This window comes from Mangifera indica, chromosome 20, assembly GCF_011075055.1.
Source record: "Mangifera indica cultivar Alphonso chromosome 20, CATAS_Mindica_2.1, whole genome shotgun sequence".
In the NCBI taxonomy this organism is placed as follows: Eukaryota; Viridiplantae; Streptophyta; class Magnoliopsida; order Sapindales; family Anacardiaceae; genus Mangifera; species Mangifera indica.
In genome coordinates this window covers 3,925,385-3,935,108 of record NC_058156.1, presented here as the reverse complement: position 1 = coordinate 3,935,108, position 9,724 = coordinate 3,925,385, and positions in this window count along the sequence as shown.

Below are 9,724 nucleotides of genomic sequence, written 5' to 3'. Positions count from 1 at the left end.
AACATATCCATACATTTATCTCTTTCATGATCTTAGGATTGTCGTTAAATGATCCTTGCCTCTTAGTTTGTACCAACCTCTTAATGCATGTGACTCATAAGCTTTCTATCAAATTGGTAGTGTTTGAATTTGGTGCAAATTTAGACATAAACTATGATTGACCTCTAGCAAAGCTTCATGGCCACCTGGATGACAGAGTGTCAGCGAAAATCATTATAAGCTTTTACAATAACATAATTATGTGTAATTCAATCCTTTCTCAATTGATATCTCTAGAGACTAAGACATAAAAGTGTATCATTTCTCAATTGATACAAATTAATGACTTAAACAAATTATGCTACAACCTCATCCTATTGTGGTTATAGATTTAAGTAGTATGAATTTCTTTCAACATTCATAAATGAGATATCTTTTCATGTGATCAAGAATGATGAATCTTTTATTGATCAACTATAACCTTCATGTATCTCACGATATGGTCGTTCACTACCTTTATAATATTACTATTATGACGATATATTAGATAGTGTCAAATCATACTGATTCTTATGCGAGATAGTCTGGTAACCTTGAGTCAAAGGATTGCATACACCTATAGTGTTAAGAGGATTTGTTCCTTAGATACTATAACAACCATTCATATGGATATCCTCTGGTAAGGTCAGTCCAATAAACACGTCTATAACATATACCTATGTGTTATACTAAGTTATAAGTAAATAGCTTCGGCATATGAGAATTGTCACTACTTTTCTGTGAGGTTGTTCAACACTATGTTAATCCTATCGCTATTACATGTGCCTTTAGCTATTGTAATGTCGGGATTATAAACATTTCTAGAATGACAATCTAATATATGTGCAGGGTTCTCATGATTAGTCGTCTGATCTCTTCATCATAATTTTACCATTCTAAAGGCATGTTACTTGCATAATCATATAATAAACAAACATATGAGCTGAATAACTATAAATCATTTTATTAATTAATGAGATAAATTACAATTAGAAATTTCAAATCAATTGGCTCTATGGTATCTACCCTAACATGATAGACATGGTTAGATCCAATGATAAGTTTTACTGATCTATCTATGTCATTTCAGGGATATGCTCTAAAAACAACCGCATATACACTAAAAGCTTATGTCAAGAAATTAACTTTAAATAAGTTAAATTCCAAATCTAAAAGATGTATCTTTGTAGGGTATCCTAAAGAATCCAAAAGATATTACTTTTACCACTCAAACAGGTAAAAGGTCTTCATTGCTCAGATTAAAGTTTTTTTTTTTGAAAAGTAGCTCATTTCTAAAAGAATGCATGGGAGGAAGATTAAACTCAATAAAGTTTAAAGACCACAAGATCCCATAAACGTAGGACAAGAAAATGTGCCACCACAATTGGTTGAACATACAACTATCTTAACTTATACTTAAGCCATGTTAGTACAATCATGTAGAACGAAAGCTGAAAAGGTTTAGTCATCTTTTGACTAAGCACGGTGATATACTACTTATCCACGATGATAAACCTAGGACTTACCAAAATGCTATCTCAAATCTTGACTCCGCTAAATGGCTTGAGGTATTGAAATCTGAAATAGATTCTATATACCAAACCAATTATGGACTTTAGTAGATCCACTAAAAGGCTTAAAATCTATAAGATGAAAATGGGTCTTCAAAAAGAAAATCGATATGGAAGTTAATGTGCATGCCTATAAGGCACGACTGTTGCATAAGGTTTCACCTAAAATCATGACATAGACTATGATGAACTTTTTCACCAATTCCAATGCTAAAGTCTATTTAAATTATGCTTACGATAGTTACATACCATAATTATGAAATCTGGTATGTGGATATCAAAACTATTTTCCTAAATGAAAACCTAGTAGAGGATGTGTAAATGGCACAACCCAATGGTTTTGCTCTTGATGGACAAACAATCAAGGTGTGCAAGTTACAAAGATCCATTTATAGACACAAAAAAGTTTTTAAGAGTTAGAACATTCGTTTTGATGAAGTCATAAGAGAATTCAGATTCATAAAAAACGAAGATAAACCATATGTATACAAGAAGGTTAATGAGGGCAAAATAGTATTTCTAATATTATATGTTGTGACATATTAATAATTAGGAATGATATATGAAACTTACAACCCGTAAAGACTTGGTTATCCAAGTGCTTCTCTATGAAAGACTTAAGAGAAACAACCTATATCCTTGGAATAAAGACTATAGAGATAGATCATGCAGTGATATGAACCTTGACGATTTGACGTAAGACCCAACACTCAAGAAGATATTTCCCCAGGATTAAATTGATTTCATCACTGAATGATCCTTGACTCGAATTGATATGGAATCAAATGAACCTTAGAAACGTATTGGTGAACGCCACAAGACAAAGCTTGATAAGTTCAAAGGATTGATAGTTTCAACAATTAGGGAAATTATGCTAAAAGTCGGCCAAAAGATCTATTCATCATGAAAATTTTACTTTTTATAGTACAATGCCAACTTAACCTCAAACTACCCATAACCTAATGGACTTCCAAATTTTCCAAGCTCATTACCTAATTAACTACTGAAAACACTAATTAAATTAAAATAAAATATGTCAATTGGGCTCAACAAAGTCTAGCCTAGTCAAAAATAAGATCAAAGTCATAAAAATCGAAAATCCTAAATTTGGTAAAATAAAAACTACATAATACACATTAAAATGGTTTTTATTTGGCCTCTAAATTGGGCAAAATTGGCAAAGCAACTCTTGTTATAGAGCTCGAAATAAGCTTCACATTGATATATTACAAACCCTATAACTCCTCCCTGATCAAAAGTTATGGTCATTTAAAGTCTATCTGCATATAGGCTTGGGCCTGAATCAAGTTAACCTCTTTGTTGGCTCTTTTAAGCATCCAATCATCCTTGAGTGAGTTGGTCTTAGTCTCTAAGCCTTCCATAAGCCCAACTAAGGCTCATTACATCTTCTTAGCTCTACTCCTTATAATTAGCCTAACTGGAATGTGTAGCAAATCTCTTTGATGTCTCGATGCTCCTACAATGCCTCCATATGCTTTAAACATTTGTAGTAGATATCAATTAGATCTAAGAGAATGTTATTGGATGGTTATCAAGAATATTCTAAAGTACCTCAAAGGGACTAAAGATATGTTATTGGTTTATGGAGGAGAGTTTGAGCTCATTGTACAAGGATACAATGTGCTAGTTTCCAAACAAATTGTGATGACTACAAATCCTAATTAAGAATTTATTTTGCCTAAGTGGTGGGCCAGTTAGTTGGAAAAGCTTCAAGTGAAGCATTATGGTTAATTCTATGACTGAGTTTGAGCATATAACTTTGTCAAATGCGACAAAAGAAGTATTATAGATTAAGAATTTTGTCATCGAACTTGGCATGGTTCCATTTATAAAATACCTATAAAACTTCATTATGACAACCTAAGCAAATAAGCCATGGTCTCACCAATGATCTAAACACATACTCAAGAGATACCACCTAATTAGAGAAATCATTCAGTTGGGAGATGTGCAAATAGGAAGAATAGATACTGATGACAATTTGGTTGACCCATGATAAAGCCTCTGTTGTAGTAGAAGAATGATAAGCATGTAGCTTTGTATAGTATTAGATATATGTCTAATTGGTTATAATGCAAGTGGAAGATTGTTAGAGTAATGCCCTAGAACCAATTATCACAATTAATATTTAATGTAATCATTGATGTTTAATTAATAAAAATAGAATTTATATTATCTGTATATTATATTAAATAAATAATTGTCCTAAAAGTAGTTGAACAATAATGAGGGTATCAATATTTAGCACTTGATCGTGAGAACTTTATGTGCATATTAGGTGGTTATTCTTAAAATATCTATAACTCTAATATTACCATAATCAAGGGCATAGGTAATAGTGATAAAGTTATCATAGTGTTGAATGACTTCATTGAAAGATGATAATAGTTTTCACGTGTGAAAGTTGTTTGTTAACAATGTGGTGTAACACATGGGTGCACATTAGATGTGTCCATATGACTGACCTACCAAAAGGATTCTATATGGATAGTTGTTCTAGTGTCTATGGAAAATATCCTCTTACTGAACAGAGGTATATATGATCTTTAAACTTGAGGTCACCTGACCGTCTTGTACAAGGATTGGTATGGTTTGACACCAGCCTGATATAGTCCCATCAGTTTATTGCCAAAAAGACTATGATTATAATATCGAAATTTATATAAAAGTTATGATAGATCAATTAAGGATTTGTCATTCTTGAGCATGAGAGCTAATATCTCAGTTAGAGCCTATTGACAGATGACAATAACTAATTAAATTTATGGCCATAGTAGGATTGAGTTGATGTTCAATTCACTACTATCCAATCATTGATAGAAGTTGATTTATGTTATTCGACGAGTCTTAAAGGAGACAATTAATTTGTATCTCAACCTCGAAAAGATATCAGATAATGAAAGGATCAAATTGTATAAGTAATAGTATCTCTAAAATGTGAAAAGAACTCACATGTTGACCTCTACTAATCGGGTGGCCATGATGCCTTGTTTTGGCCAATCTCGGTCTATGTCTTGATGGATACCAGATTGAAAGTCTAACACGAATCTTATCATCACCGACTTAGTAGAAGACTATGGGTTATACACAAAGGAGTTGAAAAACTTTAGAGGCATGAGGATTGTCCAAGTTAGATTAGGTCTAGATTCCAAATGAAGAATCAAGAGACTTAGAAAAGTCTATGGACCCGAAATATATTTTAAGACCTTAATGTAATACTCTTGAGTTGTTTGGGTATACAGAAGATTTGGCAGGATTGACTCAAATCTATGTCACCTAATTTGAAATTCAAATTAGTATTACAATAAGATTTTATCCTATCTTCATTAATAATATAATACTCTAAATTTGGGATGAATGCCAAAAATGATGAAGAGATAATAGGATATAAATGAAGAGATAAACGCATTTATCACATTGACCAAGAATACAACTTTCATAAGTTCTATACACAAAAATCGGGTAAGAATCTTCCTACATAAGTTGTGTTTACCTGGCATGTTAATTTGTGTTAGACATGCATGGGTGAGCTACCTAGTACATATTCAAGTTCCAGACAATAAACACATGAGGTGTGTATATATATGTGTGTGTCTTTTCTCTATTTAAATAGCATCGCATAATATATTTAACTGTAGCCGCAATAAATAAATACTTCCTTCTATCTCACCTAATTTTGTCCTACAATTTTAGCAAGCCATGAGCATAATTGAGCCTTCATAGTTACTACTTTATATGGATACCAAGGAGTAGATCTACACTTGATTCTAAAAATACGGCTTCATAACCTCTCCCTAACAGAGAAAGATGAAAAGGCCATCTAATGCAGGTATATTGAATAAATACCCTATATGTGTTTTGTATTTTTGTGAATTAACCGTACTATGGAGATGTTTCAAAAGGGGTTTATGGATTGTTTGTTATTAAATTAAAAATTTTAATCTATTATTGTATCGACTGCTCCAAGTAAACAAAAGTCAACATTATTGTATCGACTGCTCATACATATGTACCAACCTTTTAAAGTGAAAAGTTTAATCGATATGAAAGTCGTTCTTCCAATTACTATAAGTCTTGTTCATAACTTTGTGATTCTGCAGACTAAAAGTTCATAGGCATGAAAGATTGATATTTTTGAAGCATACTGAATAATACCAAGTAGCGCAAGCATTTAAATTCAATCATTGAGAACTTTGATTGAGGTTAATCTTTAGCTAAAATTGGTGGCACTGATTGTTCCAGTTAGAGCTTTAGACCATTCTTGTATCTTTTTTAGAAGAAAATCTCTCTTTTGAAGTCAACATCTACAACCTTCACTCCAATAGTCTAGTTTTAGTCTCAATCTCAATTTGCCTATAAATTAAGCAAGTTTCAAGTAAAGAAAAGTTGTTATAATAACTTCTTGTAGTAATTCTTGGCTAGATTTCTTCATTGCTCATTTATCCTTTTTTCTCACTAAGCTCAAACTCAAATCCTTAAGAGAAACCATTATGCTTAAATTGTATTTCCATCCTTTCAAACTGACAATGAACCTCCATGATGGTATGCTTAGAGAAGTGGGTATACGAAGCTTGCAAGAGAAAGCTTTGAACTACTATAAACTAAACTCTTCTAAAATATACTATTTTATTTGAAGATTTGTTTATTGATTGATTGTTTGTATTAATTGTGTGCATTACATTTTTTTTAAAGAACCTATTCACCCTGCCCTCTCGATTAATTTATCCATTTAAGAGAGTTTTTCAATTGGTATCAAAACTTCAGCTCTAGTCTTTTTAAAATCTAATAATTTTTGGAGTCAAACGAACTTTATAAATGGATAGTTCATCTACCTCTATTTTTGCTAAAAGATAATGCACAATAAGAACTCCTTTATTTAATGGCACAAAAATACATATAATAGAAAATTAAAATAAGATTGCATGTTAGGTCTATCGATTACAAACTATAGAGAATAATTGAATATGGTGATTTAATACCAATGGATTCTATAACTAATCAACCAAAAAATGAAATGGATTACAACAAAAAAGATGAAAGATGATGAGTTTGAATGCCAAAGCTATTAAATCTTATTTTGTGTTTTAAACACAATAAAATTCAATCATGTATCAGTTTGTGATTCGGCTAAATATATTTAGACCATCCCTCAAATAACACATGAAAGGACAAGCCAAGTCATGAAGTCCAAAATTGAACTTTTTTTTTTAGAATATGAGATATTTGAAATGAAATCAAGACAGAATGTCAGGGTATGGACAAGAGGTTTTCAAACCTTGTCAACGACCTTAGAAGTCTGGGAAAGAAGTTTGAAAACATGGAATTGGTTAAAAAATATTGAGATCTTTGCTCAACTCATAGACTATGAAAGTGACTACAATTAAAGAGTCAAAGGACTCAACTAAGATAGGTATGGATGAACTCATAGGAAATCTCTTCACCTGTGAGATGAAAAGAAAACCAAAAGAAAAGGAAGTCAAGGAAAAGAGGAATATTGCCTTGAAGGTTGGTGATGAAAAAGAAGAGGAAATAAACTTTTCTATGGATGAAGATGATGTAAGCCTCCTAGTCAGAAAGTTTAGCAAGTTCTTATAAAGGTCTTAGAAGCTTAAAGGAAAAAGATTAGTTAGAAGAGGGAAAATAGATGGAGACAAGAGTGTTATAAATGCAAAAAAATAGGGCACATTCACCAAAATTGTCCTCTAAGAAAGAAAAAGAATGACAAAAAAGAAAAAAAATTTAAAAAGGAAAGTTTTGTTGTCATATAGAGCGGGGTTGATAACTCGAGTGATGAAAGTAAGTTGAAGGACGAAAAGGCCAACATATGTTTTTCGGCCAAAAATGACTTGGAGGATGAGGTGAACGATTCCAACTCATACTTTTTAAATGAATTGCAAGATGCATTTGAATCTTTAATGGATGAGTATGAATGCATGCAAACTAAATACAAAGCATTAAAGAAACAATTAGTATGCATAAAAAAGAAGCATGACACAGTCTTACATGTTGACTATTATCCATACTCAATATTTCATCATCAAATCAAGTCCAAAGCATTAAAAGCTCATACGTTAACTATTTATATAATCATCATCAAATCAATCGAATTCATATATTGACCATTATCCATACTCAATATTTCATCATCAAATCAAATCTAAAATGAATAACCTTTACAAAAGCATGAATCACAACCTATCGAAATTTAAAAAGGGCAATAGTGGATTGAACTAATTTACCTTAACAATTCTACTGCAACAAAGATATGACAAAGTATATGACCTAGAGCTAATTGATTTGACATTTGTAATTGTAATTTATCTCATTAATTAATAAAAGTATTTATAGCTTTTCAATTCATATGCTTGTCTATTACATGATTGTACAAATAACATATTTATAGAATGGTTGAACTGTGACGTGGGAATTAGAGGATTGATCATGGGAACTCTATGCACACATGAAGTGACTATTCTAAAGATGTCCATAATCGTAACATTACAATGACCAAAAACACTTGTAATGGTAATGAAATTATCATAGTGTTAACCGACCCACCAAAAAATGGTGACAGATCTGTCAAAGCTATTTGCTAACGGCTTGGTGTAACACATGGGTGCACTTTGCAAATGTGTTCATCAAACTAACTCACTAGAGGATATCCATATAGATAGTTATTCCAGTGTATATCAATTTGTGTAATTAAAAGTGTGTACACATAGTTTTTACTATTAATATAATCATATTACAGAAGTTGCACACAAAGTCACCACTTTAGGGTTTATACATATATAATCAAACAACTGAAAAAATGATATGTTTACTTTTACATCTAATTTTAAACACTTAAATAAACTCTTACCTTTTTTTGTCTACCTCTCACTCAACAATTTAATTATCAAATTCTAAGCAATTTAAAATTGTAACCTCAATAATCTAAAGCAAAACATCAATTTTTTTAATTTCTAAAATATCATTAAAATAATAAAATTGTTCTTATAATTTATAAATAATTTCTCTCTCGTCAGTTTAATAATATATTATTTATGAATATTTTGTCTTTTTTTGGTGAAATTTGATACATTAGTAACAAAAGAGGTGATTAGATGTGTTTCTCAATAGAAAATAAAAAATAAAAATGACACAGATCAACAAAGAAAAAGTTTAGAGTTGTGTAAAAATAGAAAATGAAAGTGGTAGTGGAGGTGAAGTCAAGATCAACAATAATAGTAAGAGGATTAGTGAAAGAAATAATGAGAAAGAGAAAAAAGAAACTTTATTTGTTGTTGTACAGCTCAACGATGTCATTGAGAGGATTTTTAGGAGTTGTGGTGGTTAGTGAGGTGAGAAAAGAGGTAGTAGTGGTGGGTGAAGTTGAGATCGACAAAAAGGAAAAGTTGAAAGTTATGGGAAATTAAAAAGAAAATGAAAGTTGTGGTGAAGTTAAAGTCGAGGTCGACGTTGGTGGCTAGAGGATTGGTGGGACAAATAATGAGGGAGAGAAAGAAGAAACTAAATTTGTCGTGGCATAATTTTGCAACAATGTTGAGAGAATTGTTAGGAGTTGTACTAGTTGGTGAGACAATAAAGAAGTAGTGCTGATGGGTGAAGTCAAGATTGACAATGGCATTGAGAGAATTATTAGGAGAAATAATGATGTCGTCTTAGGTGATAGTTTGAGACAACAAGAAGAAACTAGGTTTTAGCAACACATATTGCACTATGACAATGAGAAGAATGATGGGAGTATTAGTCAACAAGATTGTGTGTATTAATGTTTTGATTGAGTGAAAAAGGAGATTGAATTGGAGAAAGAGCAGATTGTATAAGAAAGAGTGTCAATTAGTTAGAGATGCAATTCTAATCGATAAGATTTTTAAGGTTTGTTTATTGGGGTGATTGTGTGAAAATGTTATATTTATTTAGGGAAATTTAGTAAATTTTGAAAAATAAAATAATTAAGGGTAATATGATAATTATAATTACTATATATGTGTCTTTGAGTCTCTTTTGTAAACAAAATTTGATTGTGGGTGCGAAAGTATAATTTATTCTATAAATTAGTGAATAAAGTTTTTGAACCCAACCATGATGGCAAAATGTAATTTACTCAA